Source organism: Arachis ipaensis, chromosome B3 (assembly GCF_059453495.1).
Source record: "Arachis ipaensis isolate K30076 ecotype BB chromosome B3, ASM5945349v1, whole genome shotgun sequence".
Taxonomy (NCBI): domain Eukaryota; kingdom Viridiplantae; phylum Streptophyta; class Magnoliopsida; order Fabales; family Fabaceae; genus Arachis; species Arachis ipaensis.
This window is the reverse complement of record NC_142438.1, coordinates 41,941,672-41,965,314: the sequence shown is the minus strand read 5'-3', so window position 1 is coordinate 41,965,314 and position 23,643 is coordinate 41,941,672. Positions and strand designations below refer to the sequence as shown.

Genomic DNA, 23,643 nt, shown 5'->3' with positions numbered 1-23,643 from the left:
AAGAAAGGCTAAAAGATTTTTGTCAAGAAAAGAAAAAAAGACTTCGATCAAAAAGTAAATCTATCTTAGTAAAGGCACAACTAAAAGTTTATTTCCTCTTTTGTAGGAAAGCTTCAAAGTCTTAAGTATGGAAGAAGCAAAAATAAAAAACGTGAAGCCATCTTGGTTCAGAAGCTCATCAACAGTCTGAATCAAAACTTGGAGCCAACGCAAGAACGCACGGCTCAAATTCAAGATTCTTGAAGAAAAAAGTTGAAAGAGAAGATTGAAGGTATGGTTGCATGTCACTGCTTCTACCCTCTCTCTCTTCTGTCACGCCGTTGCTGCATCTGTGTATTGGGAGAAGAGAACCAATATGTGCTGAAGAAGGTTTCAAACCCTGGAAGCTTCACTCTTCTATAATAGGGATGAACGGCCAAGGATTGAAATAAGGAGTACGTTTGAGTTCTCATAACTCTTTGAGCTGTTTATTCTTCTCCTTCATGGCTTTTATTGAATATTTATTTTTCTCAGTTTAGTCTGTCTGTGTTTCATTGGTAAAAGAAAAAAATGTGAGATTTTGTAAGAAAAAGCTAATGAGTGAAAAAAGGCAGAGAGTTAAACTTGGAGGAAAAGCCATAGTTATCTCAGAAATTCTTTGAATGTATTTCTCTTTTGTTGTCATGATCCTGAGGAGATTTCTTTGCAAGTTGGGCTAGCACTTTCCAATTAAAAGTTAGGGTGAGTTCTAGTCCCTTTCAAGTTGGGTTAGCACTTTGTTGTTGAAAACTAGGGTTAAGTCCTAGTCAAGTTCAGGTTGGGTTAGAATCTGGACTTGTCCCAGATAGGATTGGGTAGATCCTAAAGAGAATTGGTGAATATAATCTTCTTGAAAGATAGTGAAATTCCGTCACTGTTGTGATGGAGACTAGATGTAGGCTACATTGCACAAGGTAGCTGAACCAAGATATATCTGGGTGTTATTTCTTCTTCTCTACTACATTTCTGTTTCTGTTACTTAGGAGACAAAAATAAAAATATCTCTCAGTTAACCACGAGACAAAAGTAAAAATATCTCCTAAAAAGCAAAAATACTATTCAGCAGAAAAATAAGTTAAGATTCAACCTCCCCTTCTCTTAGCTACTAATAACCATCACTAATGTTTGAAATGAATTAGTAAAACTATAGAATTGAATTGAATTCCAGTGTTTAGAATGTTTATAAAATGAATTAAAGTTTTATAATGGACAACTTTATCCTTTATTAATATAACATCATATTTAAATAATAAATATACTTATTTATTAAATTATATAAAATAATTAAAAAATTATATTTTTTAACTAAAATGTTCTTTGACTAAAATTTGTTCACCTATTTTAAAGAAACAAAAATTGGATTAGTCTAAAAATATTATTATTAAATATTAATTAAAAAACTAAATAGTTTTCCAGGATTAATTCCAACGAAAATTCAACAATAAAAAAATAAACATGAACTATCAAGAACAAATTTAATTTATTGATATAACAAATAAAAAAAGCTAGTTATTAACAGCAAATTATAGTAGCTAATTTATGTTATTAAATTAGAATAAAATTATTATGCCATTTTTTGTTAGTATTATGATTGACACAACTTTACTTAAAATGTTCAAACATATTGACAAACGTTTAATGCCATTAATCTAAGTTAAATACATAAAATCTATATGTGTGGATATTTTTTTAGTGTCATTAATTTATATAATAGACCTTCTAGAAACAATAGGTATACATTATATTAAGTAAGTTGAAAAGAAAGAGAAGAGAAGAAAATGAAGGTGGTGAGAAAAGAAAGAGTGTGTGTTGAAAGGTATCGTAGGAGGCGCTGAGAAAAAGCGAATAAAGAAAGTTAAGAAGAAGTAATTAGATTATAAAGACATTTTAGACATTTTAAATGAAATCTTAATAGAATAGAATTTCAAATCGGACCTATTTGAAATGGAATGAATTTTGAGAAAAAACAATAAAATTGAATTGAATTCTATCTAAACTAATTTAATTATTTTTGTTTCAAATATTGAAATTGAATTCAATTCCTATGAAATTAGAATGGAAATTGAATTCCAAGAAATTTCCAAACACCCTGAAAAATAAAATGATTAATATAATATCTCCAAAAAAATTATATATACATAATATATTTATATGACTACAACTATGTCAAGTTTTAGTAGTAGTATCCATGGTTGTAAAAACCAGACCGGACTGGTCGGTTCAACTAGAAAACTGGTGAACCGGATTCCTAACCGGTCCGGTTGAGTGATATGACCGGATAAAGAAGAGAATTGTTGAGAACCAGGTTGAATCGGTCGGTTTTGATGAAAACTGGAAAACCGACGGTTTCTGGTTAACCGACCGGTTCGGAAGTTTTTTTTTTTTTAAATTCATTTTCCAAAATGACGTCGTTTTGGTTTATAAAAAAAAAAAGAAATCGTATACGCAGCACGGTACCCCCCCAAACCCCACTCCCAGCTTTAACTTTCCACTTTTTCCCCAACCCTAATCCCCTAACGGCTAACCCTCTCCGCCACCGCCACCAGCCGCCAGCCGCCCGCCATCGTCTTCTTCGTCTCACCGCCGGTCTGAACTCCGAAGTCTGAAGGTGAGGGAACTAAGGAAGTAGGAACAGCCGAACAGGACAGACCCGCGGCTGTCTCTCATCGCTGGCGCCGTCGCCCTCGCCGTTGCTGCCCTCTTCTGCTCTGTCAAATAGGTTAGCTCCAGTTCTCCTCTGTAGTCTGTTCTGCACTTCTTGCTGTTACAGTGTTATGATGCATGAATAATGTTGTTCACTTGTTCAGTTGTTCTGCACTTCTCCTCTGTTCTCCAGCAATCTTAAACTGCACTTCTCCTATGTTATTCTATTCTGTGTTGAAAACTTAAAATTTTTGGGATAAATATGCTTGTTGAAAGCTTGAATCTATGAAATATGAATTATGTTGTTTTGTTGATTTGTTCTGTGTTATATATGCTTGTTGAAAATGTGAAAACTTGTTGTTTTGTTGATTTGTTATGGGATGAATATGCTTGTTGACTAATGCTTGAAAGTTGAAACCGAGGTGTTGAATATGCTTGTTGAATATGAATAATGTTAATCTAATATTGTTCTGTTATAGTGTTATGAATATACTTGTGCTGTGAATATTTAAGATTGCTGTGAATAATGTAACTATTTAAGATTGCTGTGAATTTAACTATTTAAGCCTTTAAGGTTGCTGTCTTGTTGAATAGGGAATAGGAATTAAGGAATTTAGGATTGCTATTGTTTTATACTTTTGCTGTTTTGCTACTCCATAATCCATATTCTTTTAGAATGGCTTCTGCGAATATACCATCAGAAACACCATCTTCGCAAGAACAAGGATCAACTCCTGATGCATCAATGGAACCCAAAAAAACAATAATAGAGCAAAAACCGATCCTGCATGGGGTCATTGTAAACAAGTTGTGGAGTCTGGAAAAACAATTCTGCTATGCATATACTGTGAGAAGCTTATTAGGGGTGGAGGAATTCATCGGTTTAAGCTTCATTTGGCTGGAAAAGGAGGAAATATTGAGTCTTGTCGAAAGGGGTGGAGGAATTCATCGGTTTAGATGATTTTGGTATGCTTTTATTTATTTATGAATTATGATCAACTATGATTTTCGTATGCCTTATAACATGTTTTATATTATTTTTTATCTTGATTTGTGAAACATTATCTATAATGCTAGATCAATTGGATTTGAAAGATGATCGGGATGATGATGGAGCTAATAATTCTGTAGAAAATGCAAATCAAAATAAAACCAATCAGGATGTAGCCCCACATTTGTCAGATGAAGATCAACTTGCTGACTTCGAAATCACTCCTTGGATTTAGTTTATGAATTGTTATCCTTATTGTGTTTAATTAAGATACTAATGTACTAGTACTAACTAATTTCATGTTTATCTTTGTATTAGTTATATTTAGACTTTGAAATTTGGTTGTTTTTAAAATGTTGGTGAAGAACTAAAGATATGTATTTTGAATTTATTAAGTTTATGACTATTTTTAGTATTTTATATTTTTTATTTACGTGAAACTGGTTTTACCGGTTCAACCAGCAATTTATCGGTTGAACCAATAAATCAGTAAACCAGTAACATGACCGGTTCGATCACCGGTTCGGTTCTTACAACTATGGTAGTATCTTACAATTTATGAATTTAAATTTTACTAACTCTTTATAGTACTTTAAAGGTTCAAATTTAAAAGAAAATGAAAAATCTATATTTCATACTAATATTGACTTTTATTATAATAAATTAAAATTTTTATGGTGGAAACTCAGGTGTAGTTGACTTCACGTGAAGTTGATAGTTGAGAGCCATTAGATAAAAATTTAGTCAAATCAGTCAAATCATTTAACGACTCTCAGTTATCAAATTTATGTAAAATCGACTGGACATGAGTTCCACCCATTTTCATATCAAATAATCGACGAATTAAAATCCCAAAAAATATCGTCTAGTTTAGCGGTGTTTTAGACCACGCGACAGAATAAGTAAAAGTGGTTGCTTATGAACTCGTTAGTCATCACCAAATAGAAATATCATTCAATTGCCGTCACTTATAGATTATTTTCAATTATGAATTTCATGAAGAACAAACTCAGAAATGAAACGGAAGATGGATTTCAATTAGGGCAAACATTTAGTAAACACTTGCAACAATCATGTCATTTCACAACATTTTACTACATCTGATTATAGTTTACGTAACTAATATTGCCGTATAAAATGTATAATTACAGGAAAAAAAAAATTCAAAGTGAGAATATGACAATAATAGAGTAACTATCGTATCAAACGCAAATTAAAATGAGCATTCTGAGCCACTTTCTTGTTCAATTATTGAAGTGCTTTAATAGTTTTCTAATTGTTGAAGGATTAATTATTTAAATTTCAACTTGAAGAAGCTTGCAATGATGAACAAATATTAGGTCTTAGCTAGAACATAACAATTGCAAAATATGGATCACATACCTCTTAATACTTTCGATCATGATTCATTTGCCTCTCGATATTCATGAAGGAAAATGGATAGATTATCACATCAATTATTTATATACATATATATTATGATGCATAAACACTGACAGAAATACAAGATACAATATGATATAAGATACATAAATTTTATATTTTTATAGGATATATATAGAGACAAATCATATATATAAAATATAAAGCATTGCATTCTCTTTCCCTTTCTCTTTCTTTTTCTCTTTTTCTGATTCTTTTCTGATTATTTTCGGGCCATACTTAGCAAAACACTTATCCATGCATTTCTTCAGTTTTTCACTTTCAGGGTGATAGGTATTCTGGCATTTCTTCCAACACCTTTCCAGCTCAGATGCACTAGTATTAATGTAATAAGATGAAATCCAAAACTCTTTAGGAATAGTGTCATCAAATTCAGCAATAATGGTGGAACAAATAATCATTCCAATTGTTAACGTTGCAATCACATATGTCATACCATTTCTTGCCATAAGTCTCTCTTTGATCTCTTTTTATTTTAATTTTGATTTTTTTTTGTAGTTAAAAGTTTACAATATACCATAGATTTTATAAATGCTAAAATGAATATGCTTAAATTCTTCCATGATATTATTACATATAATATGATTTTAGAAATAAAATATTTCTTGTGACTTAGATGATATCCCCTGCTGATACTAAGAGTTATAAATGAGGAATAAAATAAAAACAATAAATTTTTATATATTGTAGCAAAGTGTGAGTAATTCAGATTAATTTATAATATTTGTACTGTTAAAGCTTCTTTGTCCCTTGAACTCGATTAATGTTGAAAAATAATTGTTATATAATAATAAGACAATTATTCCGATAACTTTTTGAAACTAAAGGATAAATTAATATTTTTTATATATTATAGAATAAAAGAAATACTAGATGTTCAAGTAGTTTTTGAACTAAATTTTTAATTAGGGAAAGGATCCCGCTAGGGAGACAATGGACTATTTGTACAATGTGTACAATGGGTTATTGAGTTATAAAATGAACATCTCTTATACTATCTAGAATAACCATCCGAGTACTAAGGATAATAAACATATTCCCAAAAGATTAAATTGATTTTGTAGTTCACCAAGGATTGAACTTCTGACCTTTCGAATCTAGAGCTCTAATACCATATCATGATACCACTCATCCCAAAAGCTTTAGCTGATGGGAAAAGGTAACATTAATGATTATATCTCTAATACTCCCTAAACCTCCATTGTACACATTGTATAAATATTCAATTGGCTCCTCATACTTTCCCTTAGGGAAAGAGTCACATAAAGATATCCAAAACAATTTTTTTTTAAAGTTGTTGACATGTCACTTTATAATTGATTGTTTATTAAGAACCAGTTAATGAAATCGGTCTTCAAACCAGGTTCTTTAAACCTGGTTCGATCGGTCTGATTTAAATAAACCGGTTCGGGTCATGTTTTTTTTCTTAAATCTATGAAACTACGTCGTTTCACAGTCCTCTTCTCCTCCCTCAACATTACTGTCATAACAGCTCTCTCATCTCTTACTGTGCGTCTATGCCTCATTGCTCTCGAACCCAAGTTCCCTCCCTTTCTCGGCATCAGTCTCTCTCACTGTCTCCGACAAGTTCATCATCGCTCTCCTACGGTCTCCGGTCTCGCACACCTTCCCTACCCTCGTCATCGCCGGCGGAAGTAGTAGCAGCTCCTGGGACAGGACACCGTCGTCGCTCCCTGTCTTGTCACTGCCTCGCAGTCAGTCTCGCGCCGTCATTGCGCCCATCGTCGCCAGAGACAGAAGCAACAGGTCCCGGGACTTCCTCCTCGCCATCAGCTTCCTCCTCGTCTTCAGCAACTCTCGCTGTCATCTTCCTCCCTGCAGTCGACTTCCTTCGCACAACCTGGTCCTAATTTGGTGAGTTTCAACAAATTTTCTTGTTCTTTCCTTTTTTGTTTTGTTGCTGTCTTTGATTTGTTTTGCTGAAAATATCAATGAATTAGTCTCTTTGTTGCTGAAAATCATTACTGAGTTGAATTTCTTAGTGATTGAATCTTGAATTTGTTACTTCACTGAACCTTAAAATTGTTGATGAAAATACATTGTGCTAGGTTTTTTTGTTGCTGAAAAATCATTGAGATGAATTTGGTATTGATAACATCCACCTGAATTTGAATTTATTGTTGTTCTACTCAAATAATTACTTAGCTAAATCTTTGTGTTGCTGAAAATCATTACTGAGTTGAATTCGTTAGTGATTGAATCTTGAATTTGTTACTTCACTGAACCTTAAATAATTTGTTGATAAAAATCACTGAGCTATGTTTTACTGTTGTTGAAAAATCATTGAGATGAATTTGGTATTGATAACATCCACCTGAATTTGAATTTGTTGTTGTTCTACTCAAATAATTACTTAGCTAAATCTTTGTTGCTGAAAATCATTACTGAGTTGAATTCGTTAGTGATTGAATCTTGAATTTGTTACTTCACTGAACCTTAAATAATTTGTTGATAAAAATCACTGAGCTATGTTTTTCTGTTATTGAAAAATCATTGAGATGAATTTGGTATTGATGACATTCACTTAAATTTGAATTTGTTGCTGTTTTACTCAAATAATTATTTAGTTAAATATGTTTGTTGCTAAAAATCATTACTGAGTTGAATTTGCTAGTAATTGAACCTTTAATTTGTTACTTTTAGGCCCCCTTGGGCTACAATTCCTCTTGGTATGTTGCGTTTTCTCTCCATAACTTGGTTTTAATTTATCAATTTTTGCTTTAAGGTTTGAGTTACATACAGAGCTCTCGTTAACTTCCATTTTAATCTATTCTTTAGTTTAGGTTAAGATGTCTTATGAAGCTATCTCCTACTTCTACATGGTCTTGTTTCTAGGGTAAAAGTTTTACTTTTTTACATATATAGAATTAGAAAGAAAATGATTTTGGATGTAATGGATGTTAATTCGGAATCACTTAGTTCACAAGACAACATTGAATATTGCATGATGGTGTGGAAGAGAATGTGAATTGCATTTATGATTGCAGTGGCAGCAGTAGCAAATGTGTTTTTGTGACGACCGATGATATTATAAACTAAACATTTGAAGCATCGGATCCAGCTTATAACTTGTATGTATGTTATGCAAGGTGTGTCGGGTTTGGAGTTTGCAAGCGTGATACAGCACATGGAAAAGATAGAACACAGCACAGAAGGCAATTTTTTTGCAACAAGAAAGGAAAGAGAGCCAAGAAATACATCTCTAATTCGAATAGGAAGAGGGAGCATAAAGCGCTGACTCGTACTGATTGTGAAGCCCTGCTTACGGTGTACTTTGACACCAAAACTTCAACTTGGAGGGTTAAAAAATTAGTTGAGAAGCACAACCATGATCTTGTCCCCTAATGCTTGGTACACCTAATTCCAAACCACCGAGGGTTGACTGAGGCTAAAAAATCTCAGGCAAACACCATGCATGATCATGGTCTACCAACCTCTAAAATAATGGGACTAATGATAGGCCAAGCTGGTGGTTATGCCAATGTCGGGTTCACAAAGAAGGACCTGGATAACCACATTGAAAGAACTTGTCATGCAAAGATCATTGATCCCATGGTCATGGCAAGGTACAGTGCTACTGATGAAGGTCAGCAGGCAAATTTATTTTAGGCAAATGGAATTTGTAGGGCCAATTATCAGTGCTTTGGAGATGTGATTGCATTTGATATAATCTATCGGAAGAATAAGTACAGAAGATCGTTGGTGATCTTCTCGAGTTGTAACCATCACTGCCAAACATGTATATTTGGCTTTGCCTTGGTAGAGGACGAACATATACATGGTTGTTACAAAATTTTCTAGAAGTCATGCTGAACAAGTCTCCTAGTGTTGTGGTCACAGACGGTGACTAGGCAATGAAGGTAGAAATTCAAGAAATCTTCCCAAATGCAACTCACTGATTATGTGGTTGGCACATTCAGAAGAATGTAACGACAAACATAAAAAACAAAAATTTTTCCAACGACTTCAGAAGATATGCTCCATGGCATCCGGATGAATTTGAAGAATATTGGGAGAATATGATAAAAAAAAATATGGGTTGGAGAAAAATGATTGGGTTCTAAATGAATATGAAAAGAGAAAAAGTTGGACAAGCGCTTACTTGAAAATTTTGTGCTGAATTTAGAACAACATCAAGGTGTGAGGCGATAAATAACTTTATCAAGAGGCTTATTTGCATTCGCCAAAGTTTTCTAGAGTTGGTCCAAAATCTTGAACATGCTCTTAGGGACTATAGACATAATGAATTAGTTTCTCAATTTAAGACGATGTATGGGAAGCCCATTCCAACCACTGGGTTAGAAGCATTGGAGCTTTGTGTTGTAAATTTTTACACAAGGGAGATTCTTGGAGAAGTAAAAACGGAGATTCAAGGAGTGATCACATTAGATATAATAAATGAGGAAAACATATCAACTACTATTGTGTTAAAAGTTAAGGAGTGTGATAGGAGGTAACATATATACAATGTACTTTATGATCGCAATACTGAGAATATGGAGTGTGAATGTAGTCAGAGGAGTAGTGAAGGCATTTCTTGCAGCCATATATTTTGTGCCATGAAAAGGGTAGGTTTACAGAAGTTGCCAGATAGTATTCTTTTGAAAAGATGGTCGAAGGATGCTAAGAAGTATCTGGATGAAAGTTCTACTGGAGGCACTGTGCAAGACAAAGAAAGAGAATTTTTAATGTGCTATGGCGCATTGTCAGTGGCAACTACGTGGATGGTATTCTTAGGAACTCAAAATGGTCCTTCTTTCCATGACACTATGAATGAAGTTTGTCCTTAGACCAAAACACTAGAGCAAAAATCTGGCTTGAAAAGACAAACAAGAGATTCTCCCATGCCGAACTTTCTTGGTGACCCTTCAGTGGTCAAGACAAAAGGTGCACCCAAGGAAAAAAAGAGAGAGGTAAACAAAGGTGCACTAAATATAACAATGATGATCATATAAAGAAGAACTGTTCTGTGAGGAGTGACGATGACGATTCGGGTGATAAGACTGGTAGTGGCACGCAAGCTAACTTTGGTATAAAAGAGGTCAGTAAGATACAATATTGCATTAGTGGTTACTTGAATTAAAATAAATTGGTAAATTCTATGTTGTAGTTATACTTGATAGCAATTTTGACTGCATGTCTTATTTTTTTTGTAGGAGCTTCCCAAAAACCCTATGGCTTCTCAAGGGACATCACCAGTGCTAAATACAGAAGTAGATGCATCTGTGTAGCTAGGATTTGGGCTAGGTGGTTCAGGATTGAATAATAGCCATGGGGCTCCCATCCCACCATATGGAAGTTATTAGTGGCTATTACAGGTATGAATAATAAGATATGAATTATTGCATTGTTAAAACTTAGTGATTAGTAGTTTTTAAATTATTTGATATCATATTATGATTCGCTTTTCTCTCAAATTTGTTTGTACCGTAGAGAATAGGTTGTACAACAAGGAGAATATCTGAAGTTCAATGGAATGCAGTAGCATTACCTAGTATAGTGTTATGAGAGTATAGTTTAACATGTTATTTAAATTTTTAGATTTCAAATAGTAATGCATTGAGGTTGACTTAAAATTTTTATCATTAAAATTTTTGGATATTTTCTGATGGATACTTCGCAGTAAATTTGATAAATAGAGATTAGACTTTGCTGAAATGTGCATAAGGATTCAATACTATATTGGGACATTTCTCTAGTTTTTCATCTCGTGAATTCTTCTCGTGAGTTTAATCGTGCATCGTTACTTTAAATAAATTTCACCCAATAATTATCTCTAGAAAAGATTGTAATTACCAATGACCATGCACTTAAACTCGAGATTATTCTTGATTGGATAACAATTATTGGAAGTGGTTATATTGGTCTTGAATTCAGTGATGTATATACGGCACTTGAAAGTAAGGTAGTATTGTGTAGGTTACATTTAGTCCATAATAATTGTATTGTGTAAGTTACTTTTATTGAAGCTTTAGATCAACTCATGAATAGATTTGATCCTAAAATTACCAAGGTAACTGCATCTTGTAATTTTGTCATTCAATTTTGCGAGTTGCTACCTTGAATTGTCATAGTCATCATTCTCCTTTTATTACATAGATCACTCCAGCAAGAGATAGAAAATCTGTCACCATTGAGCTCACTGATGCAAAGACTAAGGAGCCAACGGATACTATGGAGGTACTTCATTATTTTCCTGAAAGCTTATTAGTTGACACCTCTTACTTTTCAGTTTATACTTCTTTTGCCTTAGAAAAACATATACCTTTACAGCATGCTCTTCAGTGGGAGACCTTCTAACGGACTCACATTATCAAAAGCCATAGACGCTGCTATTTTCGATGCATAACTGGCTTAGGCTTCTTCCTTCTTGTTTTATAAATTCTCCATTTAATCGGCCTAGCCTATTAAAGCTAAATCCTTCATCTTGCCTATTCTCTTTCCACTTCCTGTTGGAGGTCTTCAGCTCCCAGTCTCCAAACCAAAATGAGATTCTCATGGCTTCTTTGGTTTCTCCTCAGGTTGGTTCTATGTTTGACTTTATTTTTGGCTCAGATTGTCTTTCCTATTTTAAGTTTTCTTCAGTTGTTCTTTGATTGTTGGTGCGGAATTTCTAGATCCACAAACTAACCGGCAAGTGCACCAAGTCATACCAAGTAATACCTCATGTGAGTAAGGATCGATCCCATGAGGATTGATGGACTGAGCAATAATGATCGAATGATTCCTTAGTATGGCAAGCAGAAAGTGATGTTTTGGGATTCAAAAAGCATTAAACAGTAATTCAAAGAGTAAGAAAGCGAACAGTGGAATTGGTGTGAAATCTGTGAGAGAAAATAGTTAAGGTTTCGGAGATATTTACCTTTCTGGATTAAGTTTTTTTACCAACTATTTTAATCATGCAAGATTCATTTCATGGTAAACTATCAGTGACTAAACCCTAATATCTTAGTAATTTTGTCTCCTCTAACCTAGTTAACTATCAATATCTTGGTCACTTAATTTCTATTAGAGGGTTAAGTTTAATTCTAGTTTATGGCCACAAAAACCCTAATTACCCAAAGCTAAGAAGATTATATGTCATGTATCCTGATTAGTGCAAGTAGTTAACGATTTAGGAAGAGTTTACTTTCAAGATGTTGTTCAGGTGAGATATCTCTTCCAAGAATCACAAGAACGCAAATAGAATAAGGGTTATTCTTCTGATCTACACATATTCATAAAATGAAGTACGAAAGTAATCCTTGAAACTGAATCAATACATTAATTAAAATAGAAAACAATAGTCTTAATTCATAGAAATAAACAAAGCTCCTAACCTTAACCAAGGAGGTTTAGTGGCTCATGGTTCAGAGAAAAAACTAGGGTTCAAAAAATGTCAAAGTATGGAAGTGAGAAGATATACTTAAAAGGTGAATCTTTTTCCTTTTATATCTAACCTAATTTGATTTGAAATTAAAATAAAATAATAAATTCTAAACCTAAAAGATTTTGTTTGTAAATAAAAATAACTAAAATAAAAGATAAAACAATAATTAAAAGCTAAATCCAACTAAAGATGCTCCAAGAGTGAAGTGTGATTCGAATTGCCTAGCGCTAAATGCCAGCTTTGGCGTTTAGCACCCAAAGGGGGCAGAACGCTTTTGATCTCGCTGAGTTCTGGCACTAAATGCCAAGATGGCATTTAATGCCCTAGTAGGCAGCTTTAATTCTTCTCTTTTCTTGCACAAAACTCTGCCAAATTGATCCGAATTTCACTTGAAATAATTAAAACACCAAAACAACTCAAAGTAGCATCCAATAAGGATTTTAACACTAAAATATACTCAACCTTGGAATATTCAGTCTCTTCTATTTTCTCTTCTATATATATATATATATATATATATACATATACTACTTGAATTATAAAACTGACTAAAGAAAGGAATAAATGTTGCATCTGAGCACTCTTTCTTGAAAGTGCGACCCCAGGAGATGGTGGAAGGTGATGATCCCCTTCCTTGTTTCTCCTGGTATTGCAAAATCTCCCCCAGTGAGATAGTGGGAGGTTAGGATCCCCTCCTTTGTTCGTCTTGGGCATATGAGATCGTACCTCCTGGGTAGACACAAGGGTTGTGGTTTCGCCCCATTTGCTCCAGGTTGGTTAGTATAGAGGCTCCCCAGGTAGATCACCACACTTGCTCCGGGTTATGATAAAATATGTATAAAGATGCAAACATATGATGTATAAAGTGACTTTATAGCCATAATGAATGATTATGAGATGTTAATAAATGAATGTGACATGATTATCTGAGATACGAGTTTTTCTGGGTAAAGTACAGTGGCTTGCCACTACGTGTTCCAGGTTGAGACTCGATACTCTGTTGACCCTACGTCGTAAGGGTGATCGGGCACTTAGAAATTCCTGGGAAGGTTAACCCCCATTGAGTAAAGTTATATATATATATATATATATATATATATATATATATATATATATATATATATATATATATTTATTTATTTATTTATTTATTTATGAATTATGAATGAAAGAGAAAAAGCTATGCATAGACTCATGGGGATGCGCAACGGGGGACAGTCCAGGGTTTAGCAGCCGGACTTGTCGGGTTGGCTTGATAACTGACAGATGAGCCTCATCAGCCATAGGATAGGCATGCATCATGTGCATATTGTTTGAATTGTTTGATTTTTCATTAACTGGGAATGCCTAACTACTTATAATATGCTAGTTGTTATACTTGCTATTTGTACTATTTGTATTCTACCTGTGTCTACCTTTGTTTGCTTGTTTGTCTGTGCAATTCACCGGAGATGGAGGTACGGAGGAAAGGTGGAAAGACTTAGTGTTCAGGTTAAGTTTTTAAGTTAGGCTTAGATATCCTTAGAAGACCCCCTGCTCATGGTTTCTGATTTAGTACTTTAAGCTTTGCAATCTAAGTGTCGGCATTCTAGGATAGCCTATGGAATTTCCAGGACCTTATATATTATGTGCGTGACACCTTTACCATACTGAGAACCTCCGGTTCTCATCCCATACTATGTTGTTATTTTTCAGATGCAGATTAAGAGGCACCTCGCTAGGCGTCTGGAGTTCTCTGTAGCGAAGTGGGCTTTTGTTTGGGTTTATACTTTTGTTCTGTTTTGTTATGTGTGTGTGTGTGTGTGTGTGTGTGTGTGTGTGTGTGTGTGTGTGTGTGTATTTTGGGATATGGGCTGTATATTCTATATGTAAATATCCTCCGGCCAGCCTTAGCTTCGCAGGCTGAGTTAGAAGCTTGTTATTTTGTATTCTTGACCTTCTATTCCTACTTTCTGTTTATTTATGCCCGTGAACCGTAGTTTCTTCACATGCAAGTAATCTTGTTTCCGGAGCGTTGCGCTTTTTATTTTACGATTTTTGCTTTATCCATTTTTCAAGGCTCCTCGTATACTATATCCTTTTTAATATTATTATATATATTTTTATTTTAGAGGTCATAATACCACATCACCTTTGTTTTACATCCTAGGTGTAAAGCTCTGTGTGATAGGGCGTTACATATGACATCGTAGATTAGATATCTTAAGAAAACAGATTCTGGTGTGAGCAAGAATCTATGCAGCAAATGGAAGCCAGTGAAAGGAAAAGATCAAGAAGAGAGAGAGAGAGAGAGAGAGAGAGAGCATACGCGCTCACGCACAATTGTATTGCAAGTAACTAAAGAGAAAACACGATGTGATACATGTATTAAAAGTTAGAGTAATTAGTATATATATATATATATATATATATAAAAGCAATGATAGGAGTTGAAAATGTGAGTTTAGCTCTTCAACAACCACCAACAAACTCTCTATCTAACAATCATCATCTAACCAACTTTTTGTTACACCTTTTATATATCCCCTCAAACTTAGTTATGGATCTAACAGTCACTATAAGTTTGTCTCTGAACTTAGTGAATAACATGTTCAAGAGTGGTTTGGTGAATATATCTCCCAACTTGATCTGCCGTTGATATGTTGATGACAAAGAACTACTTACTATTGATCATATCCCTCAAGCAATGAAGATCAATTTCCATATGTTTTCATGTTTGTATTTCGAATTTAGGATTGGATTTGCTGCCAACATACATGCATTTTGATTATTACAATAAATGGTGGGGGAATATGTCGATGAACTCTCAATTTCTTCAATAGTTGTTGTAATGACTTTAACTTAGATTGCAATGCTATAATGGCTCAATATTCAGCCTCAGTGCTGCTTCTACTGGTCTTTTATTTTTTGTTACTCCTCTAATATGGAAAATTCAATCCCATGTAGACACAATTGCCAATCATAGACTTCCTATCATACAAATCTCTAACCGAATCTTAGTTTGCAAAACCAATATAGTTCACCTGAAATCAGTATACTTGCTAAACATAATACGATTGCTTATTGTACCTTTATAATATCTAAGAATTCTTTTAACAGCCTTCCAGTAAACAATTGTGGGATTGTGCATGAACTATGAAACTTTATTCACAACAAATGCAAGATTTGAGCTTGTAATACACAGGTACTGCAAGGTTTTAACCATTTTTTTATACTAAGGTTGATTTACATAGTGTTTATTGTCTTTTTGAGACAATTTTAATGATGAAACCACAGGGATAGGCATTCGCTTGGTTGTTTCCATTTGGGCTTTAGGCAGAAATTCCTTTGCATACTTATTTTGATTGACGAGTACACTGCTATCAGCAAGAAAATCAAAGTCTAGTCCTAAGAAGGAGCTCAATTTGCCAAGATCTTTTAATGGAAAGACTTTGTTCATCTATGAAATAAGCATGTCAACTAATAAGAAAAGAAAAAGGAGGAAAAACATAGAAAAAATGGAAAGATAATGATAAAAAGGATAAAAAGATAGTTGTTTTCTTATTAGATCTTTAAGAAATATGTTTTTAGTAACTTAGGTCATCGGAAAAAATTTTTTTACTAGACTTTCAAAAAATCTGCCTTTAATAACCTAGTTCAAAAGGACAAAACTGAAAGAATTAACACTAAGAATTACCTTAAGGTGGATCTTTCAATTTCTTCATGTAATAAGTAAAACATATTACTTAGTTCACTTGAATACAGATAGAAAAATGTGCATAAAAGTATCCATAAAAATTATTCATCAAAAACTGCATAAAATATCTTACGAATTTGCTTAAATAATCTCTTAACTAATCAGACTAAAAGTGAGACAAATCTTCCTAGAATAAAATAATAAATTTTAAAATTAAATAAAAGATATGACTCCAAAATTAACTCTAACTAATTTAAATTATATTTGATCTTATTATATCATATTAAATTTGATTTAAATTTAAATTTCTAACGATATGATAACTAATTAAATCTAATTTGATCTTATTAGATTAGATCATATTTGATTTAAATTGTAAACACAAAAAGATACTATTAAACAAATCTAAACCAAATCAAAACTTTTAACAAACCCTGACAAATGAAATTTAAATCTAACTAAATAACTTTAAATTTTGTGCCTTCCAAGTCAGCATCATTATTTTTAAGACGAATTCTTGGTCTCCTTGATATTCAAGGTTAGTTTAGTGTAATTCTTTTAGTAATTATATCCTTAAACATGATGAGATTGCTAATTTGTCTTTTGGCACTAAAATGATAAAAATATCTTCTTGAGCTCATATTATCCTCTCCCTCTTTTAAAATATTCGTCTTCAAATTTGCATATATATCAAAAAGAAAAAAATAAATACACTAAATACAACTAAATCATAATACTTATCCAAAAATTTAATCTTGTTGGAATCTTCGTAGATAATCCCCAACACTTGGAGTGGACCACATTCTTCAACAAGCGTAGCTTTTCTCTGAATAAGAAGCTTCTTTTTTGTCTAATGAATTCAAACTTAATTTCCTAGTTTAAAGACCGTACCATATTTTGATGGCTTTTTTTTAAGCCTTTATATGTGTAGATTTTATTTTTTACCACCTTATACTCATCATCTAAAATAACATCATTCAAAGGTAGAAGCATCAAATACAAACTAGTCAAATGGTTAAAATTATCTACAAATTCAAGAGAATAACAATCAATAGAATTATAAATGACATAATTATAAGGAAGTTCATTGCTTTGCAAATAATTATCTAAAATACTCTTAACATATAAGATATGATAATCCAGACAACTAGTATAAATTAACTCATAATAAACCTCTTTTAAAAATAACTCAACAATATAGGTAAAATCTTTAAAATTTTGATATGCAAATGTGCCATTATACTAAATCTGTCCACAATAAAAATAATGATATATTTACATTTTCTAATCCTAAGTCAAGTAAAAAATTTATAGAAATATCCATTAATGTATGAATAGCGATAAGAAAAAGAATATATAAAATATGTGATAACGTTTGAGATTCATCTTACATAAATGCAATACAATCTAATGCAATTAAAATATATTTTTTTATATTTTTTATATTTATGTGATTAATAAAATATATAAATAATAAATTTGATATTCTTTCTATTCTACTATTATTTTTTAAATTAATATTTTCACAAGTAATATATATATATATGTAGAACGAAAATTAGACTTAATTGTATAAAAATTCTTTATAAAAATTTTTTATTTGTAGCTTATGACTTATGAGTTTCTGACGTGACTAAACTCTAATGTCGAGAAATGTTGGAACTAAATCTGATTAAGTTGTAGCTTGGAAGAAACTGGAAAATCTTGAAATTAATAAAATAAGAAAATATAGAAATGAGTCAAATTGATATAAAATAATAAAATTAATTGAAATTAGTTTCGATTAGTAATGAAAGAGGCGAAAAATAGTAAGAATAATGGATTGTGTGGTTTAGAGAATGGAAGAGAATCTAATTATCTAGAAAATATGAAAATTAGTTACATAATTAATTGATTTTGGCTTATAATTTTGTTAGATACTTAGAAGAACGATAAATAATATTATAATGATATATATTATAAGTACATTTAATATAATTATTAAACTAACTATTTATATAAAATATATATTAAAATATAAAATATGTCAAACAATGTATTCATATATACAAATATATAATGTCACTAATTTTTAATGTATATATAATATTTTAATAATATAAGCATGTATACAAAATTATAGTAAAAGAGAGGTTATTGTACACGAGGTCTATGATTTTATCTCGTATGATTTTATCTCGCCGAAAATAAACTGGCAAAAGTTGAGTAAATAAGGAAGGCACTAGAAGGCAAATTCAACATCAAAGACCTATTGGATAAGTTGAAGTTAACTTGGCTAGAGTTCGTAATAGATGAGAAAGTTTAAAGGATTAATATTTTTATTAAAATTTAGTTAATATTTAACTAATAAAAAAATATAATTTTATATTACTAGATATAATTTTATATTATTAAAATTATTAATGATAATTAATTAATAGTTATATAAATTATAAAATATATTGGTCCTTTAGTATTAATTTTAGATAGAATTAGTTAGCTCTCTATGATTGTATATAAGCGACTAATATGTTTTGAAATTTAATTCTACTAAGGAGACAATGAGAAATCTTGACAATATGAACAATAGGCTGGCTATTGAGTCCAATAGGGATATAAAATGAAAACCACTCTACAAATTACCCTAAATTTAAAAACTTTCATTCAGTTATTTCAGAAATAACTATCCAAACCCTAAATTACAAACAGTTTTCACCCCCCAAATCACTCTTCCTCCCCAACTGGCAGCCACCCCTGTAGCCCCCTTTTTCGTCACTGTCGCGGGATCGTTATCAAACAACCATCACATAGTTATTAAAATAATCATCAGGATACCTAGTGAAATGACCATCTAGCATTTGTTAATTGTATATACTTAAACTGAATCGAACAAAATAACCATCCAATTAAGAATTAAAATAATCATCTACATACCTAGTGAATTGAATATCCAGCACATTTGTAGGGTGGAGAGACTCGACGGCGACTAGATTGTGAAAGAGAGTAGAATTAAATTAGAAGTGTTAAAGAAGAGAGAAAAGAGAGCTAAAGATTATGTATCTTCATTGATTGTGGATATGTGGACATATAGCAACCAAAGCTATGGACCAACAAATTTTTTGCCATCTCTGCCATTGATTCTATATATTCATTAATTGTGGATATGTGGATATATAGCACGGGATAACGTGCATCTCGAACGGCGCGACGGGAGGCGTAGCCAGTGGTGGAGCCTGCATGGTCGGCGATGGGCGGGCAGCGATAACGAGGACGCACAGGGCTATTACGGCGCAATCTCCCATTGCTACGGCGCGCAAGCGAAATGCGGAGAGGCTGGGTGTCGTCAGCGGGGAGCTGGGCGGCGTCAGCTGGTGTTCTGGGTGGTAGTAGCTAGTGTTCCTGGTAGCAATGGATCGGAGTGATGGGAAAAGAATGGGCGAGAGGAAGGCTCTGCAGAACGGAAATCACACGCAGAGAGGAGAGGTTACCGTATAATTTGCAAATCCTTATCTTTTTGAAATTCAAACTGCGAAATTATTTGAAATTAATTAAATTAATTATCATCTGATTTTAATTTTTTTAACGCTATTGTTCACATTGTTCACTAAACTCATTGCCTCCCTATATTTTTCCATTGAAATTTATCGCAATACCAGAGTTTATTTTTTCTCTCTGAAATTTCACTTGTTTCTCATAGTGCGTGTGCTCACATCAAATTCTGCAACTACTTAAGAATAAAATTTCAACAAAGGGCATTAACGTACACATGCAACAATTATTTCACTTCATATTTTACATCATCTGATTCTAGCTAATTCAGTAGCTATTCCTACCTTATAACAAGTATTTAAGGTAGCGTTTGGTGGAGAGATAGAGACGAAAAGACTGAGACTGAGAGACAGAGGCTAAGAGACAGATATTGAAATAAATCTCAGTATTCTATTTGGTGCAAAGTGAGAGACAGAAATTGAAACAAGAATGAAACTCTAATTTAATTTGTACAAAGGGTAAAATTGAAATTAATTAATTGAAATGAGGATATTTTAGGTATAAAATGTTATTAAAGTTTCAGTCTCCATCTCTAAAAATTTTAGTCTCCTGTGTCCCTACTTTTTGGAAGTACTGAAATACTGATATTTTAGGGACAGAGACAGAAATTTTAGTACCAGTCTCTGAACTAACAAACATGATACTGAATCTCAGTCTCTTAGTCTCTGTCTCAATACCTCAAAACAAACGCTACCTAAAGGTTTAAAACTCAAAAATAATTAAAGCATGTGACAATAATAAAAAAGATTGTACATGTTTTAGGGCAAATCATGTATATAAACCAATGGCTTAAAAAAACTATGTGTATCACCCAAATGAAATTACATTACGTGCATGTCCCTAGTGGATATTTCTATGTAAATCGAAATAAGTTCATTCGATTTTTCTATCCAGGTACTAAATCAAATCAGCATCAATCGAATTAGTGTGGTCACAAGTAAATCGAAAGAGGATGATTCGATTTATAGGTGAATGGTTAGCCCCCTAGTAAATTGATGGAGGTGAATTCGATTTACTCACTCGAATAATAACCAAGTAAATCAAATAGGGGTGTTTTAATTTACATGGAGGAAAACCAGTAAATAAATCTATACAAGCCAATTTGAATTACTATGTATTTACGATCATATATTAATGGATATAAGGTAATTCGATTTACCATGGTGCAAATGTATATAAATAACTGTGGAATGTGAATTCTTCATCATAGTGAGCCTCACAATGGCTAGTGATGAGAGTTTTTTGGTTTTGGTGCAATATAGAGGGTCGATTAAGAAAAAAACTCGTTTTGGAATTAAGTTTACTGATAAGGATCTACTTAGTGTTTTCCTGAAACCTTCAACAAGTTTCACCGAGTTTCAGAATACTATAATCCGAAAATTGGGGCTGCAAAGCGTGAAACGGGTGGAAAAGTTATTCTACGGAATTTTAATTTCTGTTTTGCGGGATGATGTAAAGTATGATTCATTTATCATAGGTAGCGACGAAGATTTGCAAGTTCTGTTCTATTGTCATCGGCAATTCCATACGTGAGGACTCATGAGCTGTTGGCCAAACTTGTGGATGTAGCCTCTAGTTCAGGAGGTTCTAACCGGAATCTTCAGCCTTCACCCACGGCAGCTTGCTCTAGTTCGAAAAACGTTGGTGCGTATTCATCTCTACCTGTGATTGAGTCTGAGGCAGTTTTGGTTGCCTCCACGTCCTTCGCTGCTGATCTAAACCCCACTCGTGACAGAGAAAGGGTTGACACTGGGCCCGTACTTGATGTTGCGATTACGATGGCCGGCATTTATGATGTGGTACTAGAATCCCGACAGGGTGGAGCACTGGATGGTGTGAAAGATGTATTTCAAGATGAGGATGATGACGATGTGGAGCCGCCACGATTGCAGATGGTAGCGATGATGAGGAAGCGAGGAATACTCCAGCTGGTGGTGGTGGAACAGCTAGTTCAAGAACTCTGCAGTACCCCTGCACTTTTCAGCTTTGGACTTGGATGCCATGAGACAGTAAGGAGAACCTGCCATGCCTGTCGGATTTGGGGCCAGAGACATACAGGATACATGAGGACTACCTAAATTTTAAGTTGGTCAACAATTTCATGATAAAAAGGAGGCCGTGTTGAGCGTGAAGAGTTACATCATCTGATGTGGGGTTGAGTATAAAGTGTTGGAATCCAATTACCGCAAGTACCACGGGAAGTGTAAATATTTTGGCAACAGGTGTACATGGTTGATTTGTATCAGTCTCCGATAGCGCAGAGGTATTTGGGAGGTAAAACAATATAATAGACCGCATATTTGTCTGGCCACTTCGATATCTAGTGATCACAGGAGGCTAGATTACCATGTAATCTTGGCTTTCATACTGCCTATGGTTAGAGCCGATGCTGTCGTGTCGATCAAGGTACTTCAGAATCTGACATAGGCCCATTTTGGTTTCAGACCGACTTACAGGAGGGTTTGGATGGCTAAGCAAAAGACCGTTGCTCAAATTTACGGAGATTGGGAATAGTCATATAATGATTTGCCACGACGGGTGCTAGGTGTGCAAATGACGATGCCTGATAATGTTGCAGTGTTGAGGATGAGTCCTGTGTGACTGGGTGGCGAAGTGGTCTTGCAGTGGTCCTGCCAACTTCACCACGTGCTTGTTGTCCACAAGGCATAAGCACCTGTATAACCATGACAGGGCGGCAGATGCCCAGCTATATTTGTCCATGGCCTCTAATCTCTCCATGTACGGCAGCCACCGAATATGCATGCGGGTACCAGACTTGTCCCCGAAGAGCTGCGTTGATAATAGCATCATGATGTACGCTCTCGCGTACCTCCTGACTGTCTCTTCGTCTGCACCCTCCAAAAGGTGACTGAATGTCTCCTACATCCAAGTGCACTTCATAGTAAACTTGTCGATGCAGTCCAGTGGCGGCAACACGCCCAACAACTCCTCAAACCAAGTCCATGCCGGACATCCTCCTTTGATGTACCACTCGAAGTTTGTCAGCCGTTGACGTAATGTCCATCGATCGGGAGCCCAAGATGGTAGGCTACATCCTATAGCATAATGGTGCACTTATCAAATGGCATATGAAATGTATGACTCTCCAAATGCTATCTCTCCATAAATGCACTGACTAACAGCTCATCCAACCTAAACCAGTGATCGTTAAGTTTCGCGAGATGGGCCAGACCAGCCATCTGGACGTACGGCATGATCCTCTCGTCTAATGGCATACCATGTTGCCTCCTCATGCTCAAGATACAGCGGTGGAGCTGCATGATATTGGAAAAATTCTCTTAGAATCATAACACTTTACAAAACAACATTCACCTAAAATGGATAATATTAATCGAAAAATACTTTAACTAGATTTACACTAAATTGTAACAGAACATAGTTTACCTACTATTTACGGCATAAAGCTAAACCCTTTAGTGTATTCCTACAATTGTTATGCCTCGTTAATCTAACCTTTCATAATTCAACTTTTAAAATAAATTAAATTATTCTATACTTTAGGCCAATCTTCTGATGCCTACATTATCCAAAGCTTGAAATCGAAATTACCTTAAAGGTTCCTATCTCTATATGAATACTCTTACTACAAATCGAGGTTTACATAGTCTATTAATTATAAACTTCAAGTTCTAAACGGTTTAATATCACTAACAATCCTCTAACACACTACCACTCCTGAATCAATACTCTAGCTACTACTTTAAGTTTAGACATTCTAATCATTCTAATAATCAAGTTCTAAGTGACTCAATATCACTAACATTAATTTATTTCTTAAATTAAAAAAATAAAAATTTACTAACCTCATCATGCACACTACTAGCAATATGCGCGACTCCATCCAATCGGTAGATTCGATTTGGGTCATCTTTCATTTGTACGGTATCAAACTTGTAGAATAGCATCACTTTCTTTGGATTTTCGGATGTGGTG

The 23,643-nt window shown here is 33.7% G+C and overlaps 2 pseudogenes; both read left to right on the top strand.

Annotated features, from left to right (window-relative positions):
* The first annotated feature begins 8,009 nt into the window (after nt 1-8,009).
* LOC148570414 (protein FAR1-RELATED SEQUENCE 5-like) lies at nt 8,010-19,527 on the top strand (annotated as a pseudogene).
* A 1,377-nt stretch (nt 19,528-20,904) lies between these two features.
* LOC148570413 (uncharacterized) lies at nt 20,905-21,694 on the top strand (annotated as a pseudogene).
* The last annotated feature ends 1,949 nt before the right edge of the window (nt 21,695-23,643 follow it).